The sequence below is a fragment of the Lissotriton vulgaris genome, unplaced genomic scaffold (genome assembly GCF_964263255.1).
Source record: "Lissotriton vulgaris unplaced genomic scaffold, aLisVul1.2 SCAFFOLD_2307, whole genome shotgun sequence".
NCBI classification, from domain to species: Eukaryota; Metazoa; Chordata; class Amphibia; order Caudata; family Salamandridae; genus Lissotriton; species Lissotriton vulgaris.
Window position 1 is genome coordinate 54,409 of NW_028250373.1, and position 23,702 is coordinate 78,110.

At 38.2% G+C, this 23,702-nt stretch overlaps 1 protein-coding gene across 1 annotated transcript in view; it reads right to left on the reverse strand.

Moving 5' to 3' along the window:
• LOC147663275 (zona pellucida-like domain-containing protein 1) overlaps window positions 1-23,702 on the reverse strand; it is a gene marked incomplete at its 5' end in the record, with an annotated part of 327,843 nt that overhangs the window by 26,207 nt on the left and 277,934 nt on the right. The gene's annotated exons all lie outside the window — the stretch shown is intronic.

A 23,702-nucleotide genomic window follows, 5' to 3' on the forward strand; every position in this document is an offset into this window, starting at 1 on the left:
CTTCCCTGTAGGAGCTTTCCGGTGAGTTTACAAAATCTTATTGTCAACCTTCATAGTTAAGTTTACTTTCATGCCCATTCACTGTTTGGCCTCTCTAGTAACACTGAAACTTCATCACTAACTCACCACTTCACATACAACACTTTTCAATGCACTTTACAGCAAGCTTTTTACTGCCAGTGACAGGTTTTGAAAAACTGCTATATATGCACCCATCAAAATTAGGTGGGTGGTCATTTACTATGCCAATAGCTCAAACTCTCGCAAATGCGAGACCTATTGCATTGCAAATGCTTGTTATTAGTTGATAGAGTAATATATGTATATATATATATATATATATATATGGCGGAGGTGCGCGCAAAATAAAACAGCTTCAGTACTAGCTTTGGGTCTGCATCCTTTCTTGCTGGAAAAGCGAATTTGGGAACGGAGTTCAAAAAATATATATATATATATTTATATATATATATATATATTCGACACGTTCAAACCCAGCGCAATCCTTTCATAGATAGTACTACTCCTTCATGCCCGTGATGAAGGAGTAATCCTACTCCGAAACGCGTAGGACGTTGTGTCTGGAGTAAACCTGCACTTGAATAGAGGCCACGGCTCCTGTGTGATTCCTTGTCTACTATCTATGGAAGGATTGCGCTGGGTTTGAACGTGTCAAATTTTCGGGGGTGGCTACCCCGGCCGTGAGCCCGCCGAAACAGAGGCTCGAGAACAGCCACAAACTTTGTGTTCATATATATATATATATATATTCCAAACAGTCACACTCACGTCCTTTTGATGAAAGGACAGTGCGAAGTACGGACACAGAATAGCGTGTTCCAAAGTTTCTTTATTCAGCAATGGCAAACAGAAACAATGTCTCTCCGACGCGTTTCGGGGCTCCTCCCCTTGGTCGTGACATTGTTTCTGTTTGCCATTGCTGAATAAAGAAACTTTGGAACATGCTATTCTGTGTCCGTACTTCGCACTGTCCTTTCATCAAAAGGACGTGAGTGTGACTGTTTGGAATTTATTGGGCTCGCTGCCCGGTACGGACCGCTGTTGACAGAGGAGGGGCCATAGCGGAGTGCGGCGGCTGCTGCGCTTAAGATGGATGTGTGTATATATATATATATATATATATATATATATATATATGTATATATATATATATATATATATATATATATATATATATATATATATATATATATATATATATATATATATATATATATATATATATTCACTGAAAAAACCATAGGTTTCAGGCCTTATATAGTTAGGAATTAGCATTTAAAAAACCTTTGAAATTCACTGAAAAAACCATAGGTTTTAGGCCTTATATAGTTAGGAATTAGCATTTAAAAAACCTTGAAAATTCACTGAAAAAACCATAGGTTTCAAGCCTTATATAGTTAGGAATTAACATATAAAAAACCATTGAAATTGCTCCTATATAGTTAGTTAGACTAACTCATACAAAACCATTGAAATTGCTCCTATATAGTTAGTTGTACTAACTATATATCGCGCACCCGTAATCCACTGCTGATGATGTAACATATTACATCATTCATGACAAGGTCAGTGACATCCCCAGGTCGCGTCGCGTAAGCGCGTGGGATGTTTACGTTGCACGATCGTATTCGCTCGAGTGCTTCCGGGTGCGCTTACGCCGTGGACTCTAACTGGTGCGCGCCGAAAAACTGTGCTTTCCAGTGCGCACACCGGGGCGCGCACCGAGAGCGCACCAAGGCAAAAACAAAATAAAAATATATATTATTATATAAGTATACAATATAGGATTCATTATAAAAAATATTACATGTCAGAGGTTTGAGGCCCTATATATAGTTAGGAGTTAGCATTTAAAAAACCTATGAAATTCACTGAAAAAACCATAGGTTTCACACCAGTTATAGTTAGGAATTAGCATTTAAAAAACCTATTAAATTCACTGAAAAAACTATAGGTTTCACACCAGTTATAGTTAGGAATTAGCTTTTTAAAAACCTATGAAATTCACTGAAAAAACCATAGGTTTCACACCAGTTATAGTTAGGAATTAGCATTTAAAAAACCTATTAAATTCACTGAAAAAAACATTTCATCAAAAGGACGTGAGTGTGACTGTTTGGAATTTATTGGGCTCGCTGCCCGGTACGGACCGCTGTTGACAGAGGAGGGGCCATAGCGGAGTGCGGCGGCTGCTGCGCTTAAGATGGATGTGTGTATATATATATATATATATATATTCACTGAAAAAACCATAGGTTTCAGGCCTTATATAGTTAGGAATTAGCATTTAAAAAACCTTTGAAATTCACTGAAAAAACCATAGGTTTTAGGCCTTATATAGTTAGGAATTAGCATTTAAAAAACCTTGAAAATTCACTGAAAAAACCATAGGTTTCAAGCCTTATATAGTTAGGAATTAACATATAAAAAACCATTGAAATTGCTCCTATATAGTTAGTTAGACTAACTCATACAAAACCATTGAAATTGCTCCTATATAGTTAGTTGTACTAACTATATATCGCGCACCCGTAATCCACTGCTGATGATGTAACATATTGCATAATTTATGACAAGGTCAGTGACATCCCCAGGTCGCGTCGCGTAAGCGCGTGGGATGTTTATGTTGCACGATCGTATTCGCTCGAGTGCTTCCGGGTGCGCTTACGCCGTGGACTCTAACTGGTGCGCGCCGAAAAACTGTGCTTTCCAGTGCGCACACCGGGGCGCGCACCGAGAGCGCACCAAGGCAAAAACAAAATAAAAATATATATTATTATATAAGTATACAATATAGGATTCATTATAAAAAATATTACATGTCAGAGGTTTGAGGCCCTATATATAGTTAGGAGTTAGCATTTAAAAAACCTATGAAATTCACTGAAAAAACCATAGGTTTCACACCAGTTATAGTTAGGAATTAGCATTTAAAAAACCTATTAAATTCACTGAAAAAACTATAGGTTTCACACCAGTTATAGTTAGGAATTAGCTTTTTAAAAACCTTTGAAATTCACTGAAAAAACCATAGGTTTCAGACCAGTTATAGTTAGGAATTAGCATTTAAAAAAACCTATGAAATTCACTGAAAAAACCATAGGTTTCACACCAGTTATAGTTAGGAATTAGCATTTAAAAAACTTATTAAATTCACTGAAAAAAACATAGGTTTCACACCAGTTATAGTTAGCATGAAGTTTTACTCGCATAAAACCATTGAAATTCCCCCGTTATAGTTAGTTGGACTCACTATAACTTGCGCGTGCAATGCACTGCTGATGACGTCACATATTACATCACTCATGACATGGTCAGTGACATCACTCATGACATCACTGATGACACCATCCTTGTGACAGACTGACAGACCTCCTTTAAGTGTAATGTAACCCTTGAAACACATATTCAAAAATAGAAACTAACATTTTCAAAAAAATGGAGATACCAATACCAGTTACAACAACCAATTCAGTAATTCCACCATCTATATGCACACCCTCTCATTCAGCAACAGTTCTATATAGTCACTCATACATATACTCACTCATCATATGTAGTGATACACATATACATCCTGTTACACACCGATAGTCATCCAAAAGTTACTCACACACATACTCACACATGCAAATAAACTATTGAACATCGATTTATTTGCATATACAGCTATACACACACTAGCACATTACTTCTAAGGAAACTTACACATACTTACTCTCTTAAACAATCCCTTATAGAAATGCATACTTATTTAAACAGGAACTCTTTCAATCTCTCACTCTCACATATACTCACTTATTTACATCAATACTCACATATACTAGATTAAAACATATGTAGTTACTCAAAAAGACACTAGTGAGGCAGGCATTCACTTACTAACACACACATATACACACTCATCCACCCATACAGTCCTACACATATGCTGTCTCTAAAACACATACAAACAGTGAGTCAGTCACCATCCCATGCAGCCACTTATACACAAAGTGAAACACTGATACATATATTTAAATATTTAAAAATTACTCGCTAATATATGTATTCACTAAGATACCAGTTATAAGCCAGTTAACCAATCAATATTTTATTAAAAAAACATCCATTTACACACTTATTTAAACATTTATTCTTCCATCGACCTTTACAATTACAAATATAAAACATATTTATTTTTCAGAAAGACACACATTCACTGGATGGTGTCATCAGTGATGTCATACGTGATGTCACTGAACATGTCATGAGTGATGTAATATGTGACGTCATCAGCAGTGCATTGCACGCTCAAGTTATAGTGAGTCCAACTAACTATAACGTGGGAATTTCAATGGTTTTATGCGAGTAAAACTTCATGCTAACTATAACTGGTGTGAAACCTATGTTTTTTCAGTGAATTTAATAGGTTTTTTAAATGCTAATTCCTAACTATGACTGGTCTGAAACCTATGGTTTTTTCAGTGAATATATATATATACTCACCAAACACCCTCCTTACACAAGGAAAGTAATAGTCTCACACCTCAACGGAGTTTGCATCTCTTTATTTGAAAGCAACCGGCAGTCCTGACATGTTTCCTTCGTTTGTCTTGAACTTTCTCAAAGGGATACGCCGCTGACATATATATTACCTACTGGCGGTCGCCAGTAGGTATATATAGTTAGGATTTTTTCTCTATGGAACTTTTGAAAATTCTATGTCTAATAACTTTGGCGTTTGTGGACGGAATAGGCACATTTTGTCTCTGACCAGCCCCTGAAAATTCGGGGGTGTTCCGTCAAGGGGGGGCCAAGAAAAAAGGGGGGTCCCAAAACGCGTTTTCCCATTCATTTTTCCATAGGGCGTTTGGCCTCACTTTTAGCTCGAACGGCTGAATGGATTTGCACGAAACTTGGCAAAATTGTAGGGACTGTTAGCCCAATGTGCCTTTGCTGGGTCTCAATATATGTGCTCCAGTGGATTTTGAGAAATTAACGTTTAAAAAAACAGATATATCTGTGACAGCATCCCGGATAGCGCACCGGTTCGCGTACTTTTCGCGTAACGGAGCTGTGCGAAGCGAAGCTGATTGGCTCTCCGGTGTCTGTCAACATTCTAAACAGTCCGGAGCGGCCGCCATCTTGTCTCTCGGTAGGATCGAGAGACAAGAGGAGGCCAAAACGAAGGGGGAAATGAAGGAAAGGGGGCAAGGTAGACCCCTTCTGACCCCCTAGGATTGATGAGGGGGATATTAAAGTGCCCCGCGGGGCCCAAAAAAAAGAAAATTGAGATTTTTTGTCGTAGAGGCGCAAATCGGTACGTGAACCGGGCAGCTAACCGGGCAGCTAACCGGCAGCGTAACGGGAGTCTGAGGAGAAGCTGATTGGCTGTCAACTTTGTAAACAGTCCGGAGCGGCAGCCATCTTGTCTCTCGGTAGGATCGAGAGACAAGAGGTGGAGAAAAATGAAGGGGGAAATGAAGGAAAGGGGGCAAGGTAGACCCCTCCTGACCCCCTAGGATTGATGAGGGGGAAAATAAAGGGCCCCGCAGGGCAAAAGGAAAAAAGAAAAAAAAATTGCGATTTTTCGCGGTAGAGGCGCTTCCCGGTACGCCAACCGGGCAGCTAAACGGTAGCGTAACGGGAGTCCGACAACTTGTGTTTTTGGAGCGTCCGGTTTGCGTACCGGGTAGCGTTCCGGTAAGCGTAACAAGGGGAAAACCAAGAGAAACAGTAAAATAAAATTTAAAGGAATAGATTTCCACCAAACTTGGCAAAATTGTAGGGACTGTTTGTTTGATGTGCCTTTGCAAGGCCTTAAGATATGTGCACGTGTGGATTTTGGCTAATTAAGGTTAAAAAAAATATATATATATCTGTAAGCGTGCTCTGGCGCGCTTACGTTACGGGGTTTGTTTGCGCTGCAGAGACGATACGTCACGTTTATGTGACGCGTCATGTGGCATCTCACGTGGCTACGTGATACGTCACGTAATAAAGAATATATTTTACAGCTATAGATATTAGCTTTTAAAAAACCAATGAAATTCACTGAATAAACCATAGGTTATAGACCATATATAGTTAGGAATTTGCATTTGCAAAACCTTGAAAATTCACTGAAAAAACCATTGGTTATAGACCATATATAGTTAGGGATTAGCATTTTCAAAACCTTAATTTACTCGCACAAAACCATAGAAATTCGCATATATAGTTAGTTGCAATAACTATATATCGCGCACCCGCAATCCACTGCTGATGATGTCACATATTACATCATTCATGACATGGTCAGTGACATCACTGATGACATCACTGATGACATCTCAAATGACATCACTGATGACATCTCAAATGACATCACTGATGGCATCACTGATGACATCTCAAATGACATCACTGATGAAATCACTGATAACATCTCATTTGACATTACTGATGACATCACTGATGATATCATTCATGTGATAATACGATGAACCTCTTCAGACTCTAATATAACCTTAGATACAATCAGTGTAAACAGACACTCACAGACTGTCACTCATCCATGGAGTTACTCACACACCTAGTCAGTCATGCAAAGAATCAATCACACCTCCATTTCCTCAACTATACAGTTATACACACCTTACTTAATCAAACATATACTAACACATATTTACTCTCTCATACAATCACTGATACAAGTTCACAATGATCCATACAGCCACTCACACATTCACTGGCTCTTATGCACAGTTATTTATATATGTCAACTCTTACATGTACTGTGTTTTACATATGTACTTACTTTGACATGTAGCACTGAGAAATCCAATCACTCACCAATACACTCATGCAGACAGTCAACCGCCCTTACAGCTGTTTCCACATGCACTTTTGAACCAATCCATCTAGTGAATCAACTGCTCACACATCTATGCACAGAGTCACACACCTCCCAGCCACCCCCACACACACACTCACTCTCCCATACAAATACTTGGGCAACCAATCAATAACCCATATAGTTACTCATATAGCTACTGATCAACACATGCAGCGGTTTACAGAACAACAGATATAATGATGCACAAATTAAGACAGTTTAGTCACTAACCCATGCACTCAGTGAGACACATTTAATCATTCTCTCATACAGTCAGTCATGCACCTACTAAATCCTTCATCCAGACACTTATACATCCACTCATTCTTCAATATGTAAGACATATTTTAACTTTACAGAAACATACAGTCACTGGATGTTGTCATCAGTGATGTCATCAGTGATGTCATTTGAGATGTCATCAGTGATGTCATCAGTGATGTCACTGGCCATGTCATGAATGATGTAATATGTGACATCATCAGCAGTGGATTGCGGGTGCGCGATATATAGTTATTGCAACTAACTATATATGCGAATTTCTATGGTTTTGTGCGAGTAAATTAAGGTTTTGAAAATGCTAATCCCTAACTATATATGGTCTATAACCTATGGTTTTTTCAGTGAATATATATATACACATACATATATAAACGTATATAATCTTCATATCTATATAAATACAAATATAAATGCAGGCATACATATACATATATGCATACATATGCATGTTATTTACATGAAAGTTTGAAAAACACTAATAAAAGCAAAGCTAAAAAGCCACCTCATTACAAACAGAATTGCTTTAACTTAAACGAGGGCGAGATCTATTGCATTTTCAATGCTTGTTTACTTTGGTTCCATCAAGAAGGCATTCAGATGTGTCACACATTTTCCATAAATTCTAAATGTTAGCACTCTAGTTGCTCATTAGATCACAGTAGTAAAGCTACTGCTCACCCGGGAAGTCTGCTGCTGGTATTCAAAGTGCATGTTTCAGTCTGCAAGTCAGAACTTTTTAATGAAATAGAAGAGGATTTGAGAAGTCAAAATGTGCCCTAATTTTTCTTTCTTCAGCACTAATAATTTCTATGGCAAAATGAACCCCCTCATTTTGTTCCTTTGCAAATTAAATGTTTTAAGTGTTACCACTTTATTCCAATCAAGATGACTTCAGGTGTGCCATACTTTTGTCATAAGTAAGACTGTTAGCGCTCTAGTTGTTCTTTAGAACACTCTGGGACATTCTGTCATTGGGCTATACTTGGGCTACATCTGGGGGATATTTGTGCTACATTTGGGCTCTTTTGTCTCTGATGGCCATCTTGGGAGACTTATTTGTTATGAAATTTCCTAATTTCCTCATTTACTACAGTCTCCTCAGTAGGAAATACTTTCAGTTTTCTACTTTGATTCCATCAAGATGGCATTCAGATGTGACACACATTTGCCATAAATTCAGAATGTTAGCACACTAGTTGCTTATTAGATCACTGTAGTGAAGCTACTGCTCACCAGGGAAGTCTGCTGCTGGTATTGAAAGTGCATGTTTCAGTCTGCATGTCAGAATGTTTTAATGAAATAGAAGAGGATTTGAGAAGTCACTCAAAATGTGCCCTAATTTTTCTTTCTTCAGCACTAATCATACTTTCTATGGCAAAATGAACCCCCTCATTTTGTTCCTTTTTAAATTAAATGTTTTCAGACTTACCACTTCATTCCAATCAAGATTTATTATGTATTTATTTATTATAACACTTATAAAGCGCGCAATTACCAGTCGGTGTCCTGGCGCTGAAAGTGATAATCCCCAGGGAATGGATTTTCGGGTACTAGAGGGAAAAGAGCCATGTTTTCAGATCCCTTCTGAATGCCAGCAGATTCTTGTTATGTTTAAGGGAAAGAGGGAGGGAGTTCCATGCCAACGCTGCTCCCCTAACAAAACTCCTTCCGCCCCAGCGCGCCTTCCTGATCCGAGCCATTTTGACCAGCCCTAGACTGGCAGACCTAAGTTGTCTTCCTGGTCTGTACCATTGAAAATGATCCTGAAGGAACCGAGGGCCAAGACCATGTAATGCCTTAAAGACAATGCAGAGGGCCTTGAACAAAATCCGCTTCCTCACCGGGAGCTAATGCAACCTCTCCAGCTCCTTAGTAGCTGAGGAGAACTTAGGCAGTCCCCCAATAAGGCGGGCGGCCGCATTTTGTAGGACCAGAAGTTTGTTGAGCACCCCCTGTTATGCCTCGAGGAAGAGACTGTTACAGTAGTCGATGCGTGAAAGTACAAGAGCTGTCACCACCGTCTTTCTACTCCCCTCCGGTAGGAAGGGGAGAACCTTCCTAATAATTCTCAGGGTCCAATGTATAGAGGAACTCATCGCCTTGACTTGGGGTTTGAAGGAGAGTTGGTTGTCAATGATGACACCAAGATTCTTCACCTTCTGGTGTGCCATGCTTTTGTCATAAGTAAGACTGTTAGCGCTATAGTTGTTCTTTAGAACACTCTGGGACATTCTGTCATTGGGCTAAACTTGGGCTACATTTGGGTGATATTTGGGCTACATTTGGGCTCTTTTGTTTCCGGTGGCCATCTTGGGAGACTGCATGTCAGAATTTTTTAATGAAATAGAAGAGGATTTGAGAAGTCACTCAAAATGTGCCCTAATTTTTCTTTCTGCAGCACTAATCATACTTTCTATGGCAAAATATACCCCCTCATTTTGTTACTTTTTAAATTAAATGTTTTAAGAGTTACCACTTTATTCCAATCAAGATGGCTTCAGGTGTGCCATACCTTTGTAATAAGTAGGACTGTTAGCGCTCTAGTTGTTCTTTAGAACACTCTGGGAAGCTGCAGTAGAACACAAAGGAATCAACTGACAGTCTCTGTCCTTGTTGGATGTACATGTTTTACTGAGAATGTCAGACTTCATTCTCACATGACTGAGAAAGATAATTTGAATTTACAGAAAATATGCTTTCAGTTTATCTTATAGATCCCCTTCCAAACCACTGTTGGAAAAGCACGAGATAATAGTTTTCTTTCAAACATGATTCATGGTATCCCAGCAGAAGGCTTTTTCACATGGTAAAATCACCTTAGAAAACACCACAATTCCTAAAATGAGTATGGTACCATTAACAAATGATTTATAATGCAACTAAAGTCCTAAAACCTTCTATTAACTGCAATGCTTTTTAATGAGATGCTATCATGTATATTGGTCCCAAGATGGCTGCCAACACTTCTTGGATGAAGTGCTGACAGCCAATCAGATCTCACGATGAGCTGTGTGGTTAGGCTCCGCCCAGATATATATATATTTTTTCTTTCGATTTTCTCAGGAACGCCTGGAGGGATTTACACCATTTTACCAAAAGCGTGATCTGTGTACCAGACCCTACCATTTTCCCAAATTTGGTGTAATTCCGTTAAGCAGTTTGGGCTGTAGCCGTGTCTAATCGTTCTATGGAAATAAACATGAGGAAAACACGTTTTGGGACCCCCCTTTTTTCTCGGCCCCCGCTTGACGAATCTTCCCAAAACTTTCAGGGGCGGAGTGGAGCGGGCCATCTTCTTTGAGAAATTCGCGAAGATTCAACAACCGGTGCCAAAGTTATTCCGAATAGAATGTTGTGGATTTCCTATGGAAACTAGGTCCTAACTATACCTACCTACTGGCGACCGCCAGTAGGTTATATATATATATATATATATATATATATATATACATATATATATATATATATATATATATATATATATATATATATATATATATATATATATATATATTCACTGAAAAAACCGTAGGTTATAGACCATATATAGTTAGGAATTAGCATTTACAAAACCTTGAAAATTCACTGAAAAAACCATAGGTTATAGACCATATATAGTTAGGAATTCGCATTTACAAAACCTTATTTTACTCACACAAAACCATTGAAATTCCATATATAGTTAGTTGCACTAACTATATATCGCGCACCCGCAATCCACTGCTGATGATGTCACATATTACATCATTCATGACATGGTCAGTGACATCACTGATGACATCACTGATGACATCTCAAATGACATCACTGATGACATCTCAAATGACATCACTGATGACATCACTGATGACATCTCATTTGACATTACTGATCACATCACTGATGATATCATTCATGTGATAATACGATGAACCTCTTCAGACTCTAATATAACCTTAGATACAATCAGTGTAAACAGACACTCACAGACTGTCACTCATCCATGGAGTTACTCACACACCTAGTCAGTCAATCAAAGAATCAATCACACCTCCATTTCCTCAACTATACAGTTATACAAACTTTACTTATTCAAACATATACTAACACATATTAACTCTCTTATACAATCCCTGATACAAGTTCACAATGATCCATACAGCCACTCACACATTCACTGGCTCTTATGCACAGTTATTTATATATGTCAACTCTCACATGTACTGTGTTTTACATATGTACTTACTTTGACATGTAGCACTGAGATATCCATTCACTCACCAATACACTCATGCACACAGTCAACCGCCCATACAGCTGTTTCCACATGCACTTTTGAAACCATACATCTAGTGAATCAACTGCTCACACATCTATGCACAGAGTCATACACCTCCCAGCCACCCACACACACACTCAGTATCCCATACAAATACTTGGGCAACCAATCAATAACCCATATAGTTACTCATATAGCTACTTATCAACACATGCAACAGTTTACAGAACAACAGACATAATGATGCACAAATTAAGACAGTTTAGTCACTAACCCATGCACTCAGTGAGACACATTTAATCACTCACTCATACAGTCAGTCATGCACCTACTAAATCCTTCATCCAGACACTTATACATCCACTCATTCTTCAATATGTAAGACATATTTTAACTTTACAGAAACATACAGTCACTGGATGTTGTCATCAGTGATGTCATCAGTGATGTCATTTGAGATGTCATCAGTGATGTCATCAGTGATGTCACTGACCATGTCATGAATGATGTAATATGTGACATCATCAGCAGTGGATTGCGGGTGCGCGATATATAGTTAGTGCAACTAACTATATATGGAATTTCAATGGTTTTGTGTGAGTAAAATAAGGTTTTGTAAATGCGAATTCCTAACTATATATGGTCTATAACCTATGGTTTTTTCAGTGAATTTTCAAGGTTTTGTAAATGCTAATTCCTAACTATATATGGTCTATAACCTACGGTTTTTTCAGTGAATTTTCAAGGTTTTGTAAATGCTAATTCCTAACTATATATGGTCTATAGCCTATGGTTTTTTCCGTGAATATATATATATACATACATATATAAACATATATCATCTGTATATCTACATATAAATACAAACATAAATGCATGCATACATATACTTATATGCATTTTAGGGTTGTTAGGGCGTTTTCGTGTGTATTATGTTGCTTTTTTAGGGCTTTTGGGTCAATTAAGTAGGGTTCCCAGAGCCTAGGGCTGAGGGGCCGGTTCAGTTTCGTGCGTATTGGTGTTGGCAAGGTTTTGAGGGATTTTGGCGGTTTTTGGTCGAGATTTGGCCGTTTTATGGCTTTTTTTTGTGTTTGCGGGGGGCGCGTATTCGGGTTGAAATTCGTCCCTGTTCCAGTGGATGGATTGAGCTGATTTTTGGTGAGATGTTAGGGAATCGCTGGAACTAGTGTCCAGCCAAGTTTGAAGCGGATCGGAGCAGTGGAAGTGCTTTAAAGAGCAAATTTTGTGCGGAGTAGCGAATTGTCATGTTATTCAATGGGAGTTTTTGGTGCGCATGGAGAAGGTGAATTTGGGATGTTCCAGTTGCGCTAGAGGGACGGGGCTTGGGTGAGCTGTAGGGAGAGTGGATCGGCAGGTGTGCCGAATTTTTGGGATTTGTTGGCCGAAGGGAAGGGTGTGCTTGGGCAAAGTCGATTTGGTGAAAACGGTGCGTTATTTACATGAAAGTTGAAAAAACACTAATAAAAGCAAAGCTAAAAAGCCACCTCATTACAAACAGAATGGCTTTAACTTAAATGAGGGCGAGATCTATTGCATTTTCAATGCTTGTTTACTTTGGTTCCATCAAGAAGGCATTCAGATGTGTCACACATTTGCCATAAATTCTGAATGTTAGCACTCTAGTTGCACATTAGATCACTGTAGTAAAGCTACTGCTCACCAGGGACGTCTGCTGCTGGTATTCAAAGTGCATGTTTCAGTCTGCATGTCAGAATTTTTTTAATGAAATAGAAGAGAATTTGAGAAGTCACTCAAAATGATCCCTAATTTTTCTTTCTGAAGCACTAATCATACTTTCTATGGCAAAATTAACCCCCTCATGTTGTTCCTTTTTAAATTGAGTGTTTTCAGACTTACCACTTCATTCCAATCAAGATGGCTTCTGGTGTGCCATACTTTTGTCATAAGTAAGACTGTTAGCGCTCTAGTTGTTCTTTAGAACACTCTGATACATTCTGTCATTGGGCTATACTTGGGGTACATCTGGGTGATATTTGGGCTACATTTAGGCTCTTTTGTCTCTGGTGGCCATCTTGCGAGACTATGTCAGAATTTTTTAATGAAATTGAAGAGGGTTTGAGAAGTCACTCAAAATGTGCCCTAATTTTTCTTTCTGCAGCACTAATCATAATTCATATGGCAAAATATACCCCCTCATTTTGTTCCTTTTTAAATTAAATGTTTTAAGAGTTACCACTTTATTCCAATCAAGATGGCTTCAGGTGTGCCATACCTTTGTAATGAGTAGGACTGTTAGCGCTCTAGTTGTTCTTTAGAACACTCTGGGACATTCTGTCATTGGGCTATACTTGGGCTACATCTGGGTGATATTTGGGCTACATTTGGGCTCTTTTGTCTCTGGTGGCCATTTTGGGAGACTGCATGTCAGAATTTTTTAATGAAATAGAAGAGGATTTGAAAAGTCACTCAAAATGTGCCCTAATTTTTCTTTCTGCAGCACTAATAATACCTTCTATTGCATAATATACCCCCTCATTTTGTTCCTTTTTAAATTAAATGTCTTAAGAGTTACCACTTTATTCCCATCACGATGGCTCCAGGTGTGCTATACCTTTGTAATAAGTAGGACTGTTAGCGCTCTAGTTGTTCTTTAGAACACTCTGGGACATTCTGTCATTGGGCTATACTTGGGCTACATCTGGGTGATATTTGGGCTACATTTGGGCTCTTTTGTCTCTGGTGGCCATTTTGGGAGACTGCATGTCAGAATGTTTTAATGAAATAGAAAAGGATTTGAGAAGTCACTCAAAATGTGCCCTCATTTTTCATTCTGCAGCACTAATCATACTTTCTATGGCAAAATATACCCCCTCATGTTGTTTCTTTTTAAATTAAATGTTTTAAGAGTTACCACTTTATTCCAATCAAGATGGCTTCAGGTGTGCCATACCTTTGTAATAAGTAGGACTGTTAGCGCTCTAGTTGTTCTTTAGAACACTCTGGGACATTCTGTCATTGGGCTATACTTGGGCTACATCTGGGTGATATTTGGGCTACATTTGGGCTCTTTTGTCTCTGGTGGCCATTTTGGGAGACTGCATGTCAGAATGTTTTAATGAAATAGAAAAGGATTTGAGAAGTCACTCAAAATGTGCCCTAATTTTTCATTCTGCAGCACTAATCATACTTTCTATGGCAAAATATACCCCTTCATGTTGTTTCTTTTTAAATTAAATGTTTTAAGAGTTACCACTTTATTCCAATCAAGATGGCTTCAGGTGTGCCATACCTTTGTAATAAGTAGGACTGTTAGCGCTCTAGTTGTTCTTTAGAACACTCTAGGAGGCTGCAGTAGAACACAAAGGAATCAACTGACAGTCTCTGTCCTTGTTGGATGTACATGTTTTACTGAGAATGTCAGACTTCATTTTCACATGACTGAGAAAGATAATGTGAATTTACAGAAAATATGCTTTCAGTTTAGCTTATAGATCCCCTTCCAAACCACTGTGGGAAAATCATGAGATATTAGTTTTCTTTCAAACAATATTCATGATATCACAGCAGAAGGTTTTTTCACATGGTAAAATCACCTTAGAACCCACCACAATTCCTAAAACGAGTATGGTACCATCAACAAATGATTTATAATGTAACTAAAGTCCTAAAACCCTCTATTAACTACAATGCTTTTTAATGAGGTGCTATCATGTATATTGGTCCCAAGATGGCTGCCAACACTTCTTGGATGAAGTGCTGACAGCCAATCAGATCAGATGTGTGGTTAGGCTCCGCCCAGATATATATATTTTTTTGAACCTAAATTACTCAAAATCCACTGGAGCACATATATTGAGACCTAGCAAAGGCACATCAGGCTAACAGTCCCTATAATTTTGCCAAGTTTCGTGCAAATCCATTCAGCCGTTCGAGCTAAAAGTGAGGCCAACCGCCCTATGGAAATTAACATGGGAAAAATGCGTTTTGGGACCCCCCTTTTTTCTCGGCCCCCCCTTGATGAAACCCCCCCAAATTGTCAGGGGCTGCTCAGAAACAAAATGTTCCATTTTCCTGAAAATTTCAGCCAATTCCGTCCACAAACGCCAAAGTTATTAGACATAGAATTTTCAAAAATCCCATAGAGAAAAAATCCTAACTATATATACCTACTGGCATCCGCCAGTAGGTAATATATATATATATATATATATATATATATATATATATATATATATATATATATATATATATATATATATATATTACCTACTGGCGGTCGCCAGTAGGTATATATAGTTAGGATTTTTTCTCTATGGGACTTTTGAAAATTCTATGCCTAATAACTTTGGCGTTTGTGGACGGAATTGGCTGAAATTTTCAGGAAAATTGCACATTTTGTTTCTGAGCAGCTCCCGGAAATTTGGGGGGGGTTCGTCAAGGGGGGGCCGAGAAAAAAGGGGGGTCCCAAAACGCGTTTTTCCCATGTTATTTTCCATAGGGCGGTTGGACTCACTTTTAGCCCGAACGGCTGAATGGATTTTCACGAAACTTGGCAAAATTGTAGGGACTGTTAGCCCGATGTGCCTTTGCTAGGTCTCAATATATGTGCTTCAGTGGATTTTGAGAAATTAACGTTTAAATCAAGATATATATCTGTAACAGCGCTCCGGGCAGCTATCCGGTTAGCGAACCTTTCGCGTAACGGAACTTTGCGATGAGAAGCTGATTGGCCCTCCGGTGTCTGTCAACATTCTAAACAGTCCGGAGCGGCCGCCATCTTGTCTCTCGGTAGGATCGAGAGACAAGAGGAGGCCAAAACAAAGGGGGAAATTACCATAAGGGGGCATAGTAGATCCTCGTTGACCCCCTAGGTTTTATGTGGAGGTTTTAAAAGGGCCTAGGAGGGTCCAAAAAAAAAATTTTTTTTTTGCGTGGTAAGCGCCAAGTTCGCGAACCGGATAGCTTTCTGGGCAGCGAACTTTATGGATAAAAGAATGAAAGACTTTTCTAATACTGTATGTTAATTGTTTGTTGTTTTTCTTGTTTTTTTTTGTTTTCTTTGTTTATTTATTTTTTTTATTATGATTGTGTTTCATACTTTATTAAATTTTCTAACATTTCATTGTCAGAAATGTCATAATTTATTATAGGGTGTAATTGTTTTTCATTTTGAAGCAAGTTGTCTACTGCTTCAACACATTGTAGAAGTTCGTGGTCTCTACTGTCATCCATAAAGTCATCAAGTTTGTCTTGGCTGCTCTCCTTCAGTTCAATCGAAAATGAAACTTGTTGTTCGCCTTCCATTTTGCCTGAAATTTTGAATAAGAAAATATATATTAGTAGAGATAGGGCACTGTTGGGATTAATTTTAGATAGGCAGTTTTTATCAGTGAATTTATCTTTTGGTAGTGTATAGTATGAGAGTGGAAATAGGACTATAAAAAAGTGTATGTGATTTAATCAAGACAAGCCTTACTCCATTGATAACTATAACAGAGAAGTCTATCTAAATACATTACTACTACAGAGGGATAGTGTATATCTAGCAGAAAAAGTCTACTATATTAAGTCATAGTGCACAATATATTAAATTATAACTTACCTTCACAAAGAAGTTGAAGTTTTTTGAAGCTTTTGAAATAGGAGGTACAACAAGAAGTAGTAGTCAAAATGGCTGTGTTTCCTTCTCTCCCTTTATATATATACAGGTATATAACCAATCAAATGTCAGGTAATAAAAGTAGAAAATGAAAGTAACATTTTCATTGGTTGCCAATTCCAACAATTCAGATGTGTTTTGTGAAGTAATTTACCTCACGGTACTTGGAGAGGTCTACAGGCTAAATGGCTAAATGGAATTTCAATGAAATTTGTGAGAATGGAAGGGATTGTTATGTAGTATGAGCTAATCTATATTTGGTGAGAGTGTCTCTAGTCGTTTTTCTGTAAATTACTTTCCCGCCTTTTTTTAGGACCGCTTTCCGGGAAGCTGCCCGGTTAGCGAACCTTAAGCGTCACGGGAGTCCACCATTTTGTGTTTCGTTCGCATTAAGATACAAGATGGAGGGCAAATAATGTTTAGAATGGGTAGAAGGGGTCATGGTAGACTTATCTTGACCCCCTAGGTTTTCTGAGCGTGGCTGAGGAGGCTTATATGTGCGGAAAAAAAAACTTTTTTTTAAAAAATTCCGCGAGGTTAGCTTTCGGTTAGCGAACCGGGTAGCGCTCCGGGGAGCGAATTTTGTGGAAAATTAGTGAAAAAAGTTAGAGAAAAATAATAATTGTGAGTGATCAGATGTAGGGTAGCTCTGAGAAGAGCTTTTGGGTTTATGGTACATTTAGGTACTTATAAGTAGGTACCAATGCACAGTCTTAAATTCAGAATGAAAATTCTGTTGCCCTCATCTGAGAAGTGAACTCCATCTCCTCTGTAGATATCTTGCATGTAGTAACGCAAGTTATTGTTGTACAGAGAGCCCATTCCATGGTCTCTCATGTAAGCTGAAACAGATTTGTTTACATGCTTCCTCGCTTTCTCAATTTGTGGACAAAATTGGTTGGACCACCTCCATTTCTGTCTTTGGCATATATTGGAATATACCAAGGCAGTTTGAGGAAAAAGTGCCATTAATTGCTCCAAGGTGTCCTTTAAAAGCATTTCCAGACCTACCCCTGTCAAAGTGCCCAAATCATTACCTCCACAGTGCACTATTAACAGGTCAGGTTTTGGCAAATGCATAAAGGTTTTCACCAATGGAATCAATTGGTGACATTTTAATCCTCTTTGGCCCAACCAGTTAATTTCCACATCTTGTAAATTGAGGTTGTGTAAATTTCTGCTCTCAGCATACCTTTGAGCCCAGTGGATGTAACTATGTCCAACAATCCAGACGTTAAACATGGTGGGAGAAGGTTGGGCTGCAGTCAGATGAAGTGTGGTAATGAAAGGGCAGTTGAAACAGTAGGAGTACTTCTGGGTACTGTTTTTAAAAAAAGGAATAGGCCTCACCTCAAAGAAAGCTCTTGAAAGCACACATCTTATTTGCATCATAAAACAATCATTTACAATGTTAGACACAATTTTATTATGGCTTTACATCTTTTTTGCGCTGCTATTGCATCACTATTGTGAGACATTAGCAGTGCAAGAAAAACATCATGTTCCAAAATAGGCCTCAGTTCAGCAACATCAAGATACAGTTTCTTTCGAATATATATCTTTAGGATTGTGTAGGGGACGTAGAGAAGCAGAGACTTCTGTAAATGTCAAAGTTGTTGAAAAACTGTTTGTTTTTGAACCTTTTCCCTTGTCTTTTCTAATTTTTAAATACATGTTTTAATATTTTTTGAAATGTTTGTTCTTTGTTTTACAGATTGAAAGTATGAAAAAATATTTAAAAAAGGTAACAAGAATTATAAGGTAAATGTTTTCCACTCTTTTTACCCGCAATGCACTGCTGATGATGTCATTGACACTATCTCTCATTTACTCTCTCTAGCTGTCTTTCTTTTTACATTATTCTCTGATTACTTCCCTTATACTAACTCTTCTTTTTTTTAAAAAAATATTTTTTTAGTTCGCTTAAATTTCGCGAACCGGTCAGCGAACTTGAAGCGAACCAAAAGAAATAGAGCTTGCCAGAGTGATAAACATTCTAGCAATTTTGTTTGAAAGGGGAGGTAGTTCTGAAAAGAACTGTTTTTTTTTGTTTTTGTTGTTTTATATATTTTTTTTATTTTTTGAACATTTTTTGATTTTTTTGTATTTTTAGAACTGTTTTATGTTTTTTTTGTTTTTTTTATGGAGGGAAGACAACAAAAAACAGGCTTTCAAAACGGCTCAACTGGAGCAAAAAAAAGAAAATTACTTTTTGGGTGCATTAGGGCATTTATGATTTTCATATGCAATGTTCATGAGGTTGACACTCATGTTGCCATATGACAGCATATCACCACAGTAAACACAAGATAACTTTATGTGCTGGAAGTTAGGTTGGATGTTTGGCACAGTCTCTTGTGCCTCTCTTCCCGTCAAAGACAATGTAGATGTAGATCTTGCCACAGGAGTTGCCGTCGGATTGTCTACAAGATCCCTTAACTCAGCCCGGCTGTAGTTCAAGGGATGCCACCTGCTCATGTGACGATGCATTGTATAGTTCCCCATACTGTACTTCTTTTCTGTGCCTCTCGACAATCTGTAGTCACAGATGAGGCAGGTGGCATATTTTGCATTCACTTTCTTTGTTCCAGGAGGGATGGTGAAAAACTGCCAGATGAAACTGGATTTTCGTTTAGAAACCCGGGGCAACTCATCAACAAATTGTTGTTCCTCTCTCTCCTCTTCTTCTTCTTCCTCATCTTCCTCCTCTCTGTTAGTCATAATTTGACTAGGTGGTCCTCTCTTCTTATGAGGAGGTGGAGGTGGTGGTGGGGGTGCACCAGCTGCAGCAAGAATGGAAGCCATTGTGGATCTTCAGATAAATGGTCTTTCTCTCACCAAGATGAAAGTCAGAGTGAGGAAATAAGGAGGGGTTTACATGATTTGGGGAAAACAAAAGTTCTGAGCCAATGAAAAGTGTTATTTTTAGGTCACATGACCTAGTCATACATCATTTGGAAACTAAAAGTGAAATGAACCAATGAGAAGTTTGATAAACAAGTCACATGACCTGTTCCGCTTACGTTACGCGGCGCGCGCTGCGTCCCAGATCGCTTCTGGTTCGCGGTCCGGAGCACTTCCGGGAGCGCTAACGCGACGCGTCATTAGACGCATTACGCGATAACGTGATATGTCGCGCTTCCGCGACGCGTCACTGTTCCGCTAACGTAACGTTGACCGGTTCGCGGACTAGATCGCGGCATCAAGATGAGCTAACGGAAAGCTTCCCGGTTCGCGAACTAGAAGCGAAGAAAAAAATATTAAAAAAAAATCATCAATAAATATCTATATATATTTTGGGATTTAAAGAATAATACATTTTACAGCTACAGATGTTAGCTTTTAAAAAACCAATGAAATTCACTGAAAAAACCATAGGTTATAGACCATATATAGTTAGAAATTTGCATTTAAAAAACCATTGAAATTCAATGAAAAAACCATAGGTTATAGACCATATATAGTTAGGAATTCGCATTTACAAAACCTTATTTTACTCGCACAAAACCATTGAAATTCCATATATAGTTAGTTGCACTAACTATATATCGCGCACCCGCAATCCACTGCTGATGATGTCACATATTACATCATTCATGACATGGTCAGTGACATCACTGATGACATCACTGATGACATCTCAAATGACATGACTGATGACATCACTGATGACAACATCCAGTGACTGTATGTTTCTGTAAAGTTAAAATATCTTTTACATATTGAAGAATGAGTGGATGTATAAGTGTCTGGATGAAGGATTTAGTAGGTGCATGACTGACTGTATGAGTGAGTGATTAAATGTGTCTCACTGAGTGCATGGGTTAGTGACTAAACTGTCTTAATTTGTGCATCATTATGTCTGTTGTTCTGTAAACTGTTGCATGTGTTGATAAGTAGCTATATGAGTAACTATATGGGTTATTGATTGGTTGCCCAAGTATTTGTATGGGAGACTGTGTGTGTTTGTGGGTGGCTGGGAGGTGTATGACTCTGTGCATAGATGTGTGAGCAGTTGATTCACTAGATGTATGGTTTCAAAAGTGCATGTGGAAACAGCTGTATGGGCGGTTGACTGTGTGCATGAGTGTATTGGTGAGTGAATGGATATCTCAGTGCTACATGTCAAAGTAAGTACATATGTAAAGCACAGTACATGTGAGAGTTGACATATATAAATAACTGTGCATAAGAGCCAGTGAATGTGTGAGTGGCTGTATGGATCATTGTGAACTTGTATCAGGGATTGTATAAGAGAGTAAATATGTGTTAGTATATGTTTGATTAAGTAAGGTGTGTATAACTGTATAGTTGAGGAAATGGAGGTGTGATTGATTCTTTGCATGACTGACTAGGTGTGTGAGTAACTCCATGGATGAGTGACAGTCTGTGAGAGTCTGTTTACACTGATTGTATCTAAGGTTATATAAGAGTCTGAAGAGGTTGATCGTATTATCACATGAATGATATCATCAGTGATGTGATCAGTAATGACAAATGAGATGTTATCAGTGATTTTACTAGTGATGTCATTTGAAATATTATCAGTGATGTCATCAGTGATGTCACTGACCATGTCATGAATGATGTCATTTGAGATGTCATCAGTGATGTCATCAGTGATGTCACTGACCATGTCATGAATGATGTAATATGTGACATCATCAGCAGTGGATTGCGGGTGCGCGATATATAGTTAGTGCAACTAACTATATATGGAATTTCAATGGTTTTGTGCGAGTAAAATAAGGTTTTGTAAATGCGAATTCCTAACTATATATGGTCTATAACCTATGGTTTTTTCATTGAATATATATATATATATATATATGCACACACATATATATACACATATACATATATATATATATATATATATATATATGTATGCAAAGTGATCCTTCAGCCCTTTGGACGCGCTCAGCAGTGTGTGCTCTGCCTAGGGGTCGGATCCTGACCCAAGCAATTTTGGAAAACAAAGGAGGCGGCACAATCAGGATGTCTTTGTTAAGCCTTATTTATTTCAAGACTTTCACCCCACCAACGCGTTTCAGCCTTACACGGCCTTGCTCACGGTTGGTTAGTCCCTCTACAGTGTTTCTATTTATACTGGCCCATAGTTAGCCATTTATGAGGCATTATGGGATATGTAGTTTTTGTTACATTTCAGTGAAAAAAAATTTTTGGGAAAGAAAAGAAAGACTTGGCATGCTTATTAATTTCAGCATTTAAGTAACATTTGTGTAATGTTCATAATTCTGGGTATAGTACCCTAGTCTTTTCATGATATTTACTGAATTATCTGTGAATATTCAGGGTGTAGTACCCAATTTAATTCTGAGGTTAATTAATCCAGGTGAATGTGCAGGTCCTCTCCAAAGTTCATCCCCTTTGGATGCTTGGTCCGGAGTCTAATGATCATCCGCGACTCCATTTGTCGTAGTCTTCGGACCACACCTCCTCCTCGTTCCATTTTGTCCAAAACTTTTGCACCAAAGAAATGCATTTGCCTCCAGTCTCCATTTAGGCATATGCCCATATGTTTGGCAGTGGCATATTGCATGTTGGAGTTTTTTACTGCCCTTATATGTTCTAAAATTCTTTTCTTCAACATGCCGGTTGTGCTCCCCACGTACTTCATTCCACACTTACATTGAATTATGTAAACAACGTTTTTAGTACTGCATGAGATTTGTTGTTCTATTTTCATGAACTTGCCATTTGGTTCCTCAATCATTTTCATGTTTTTTCCAATTTTGCAAGCCTTACAAGAATTGCAGGGTTGAAATCCATTTCGTTGCGTGTCCAGCCAATTCTGTTCTTTTTATATGTTATTAGAGGAGCATTTCCAATAGTATTGCCAATATCAGGATCTTTTGTTAGCACATGCCAATATTTTTTCATTATGCGGGCAATGTTTGAACTTTCCTTACTATAAGTCATTATTAGTCTTGGAGGAGTATTGGTTTCAATTTTTTTCGGTTGTTCCATCAATGTTTGAGTTCGTGTTTTATGATCAATTTTGCGTTTACAGTTGGTTAACACTCTTTCCTCATAGCCTCTCGCTCTGAATCGACATTTACTTTCTTCAATGACTTTCTCTGCTTCTTCTGGTAAGGAACAATTTCTCTTAAGTCTTGTGAATTCTCCATACGGTATGCTCCGCAAAAGGGGTGTGGGATGAAAACTTGTACCATGAAGTACACTGTTCGTGGCTGTCTTTTTTCGGAATAAGGTAGATTCCAGTTTCCCGTTGTGTACATATATTTTAGTGTCCAAGAAATCTATTTCTTTTGTACTTGTATTGCATGTGAATTGCAGTCCAACTTCATTCTTGTTCAGTTTCTTGAAGTAGAGTTTGAATTGTTCATCCGTACCATGCCAAATAATGAATAGGTCGTCAATATAACGGACCCATAACATTATTCGTTCCAGATCTTCTTGGTTTTCTTCATTCCATGCGATGGTTTTTTCCCACCACCCCATCGTGATGTTAGCATAGTTTGGTGATAGAGAAATGCCCATGGCAGTTCCACAGATTTGTTTGAAGAGTTGTTTGTTAAACAAGAATACATTGTTTTTTAGGCAGAGATCAATCATTTGCATTAGCATTTGTGAGTGGTCTAGATATGTAATGTTCC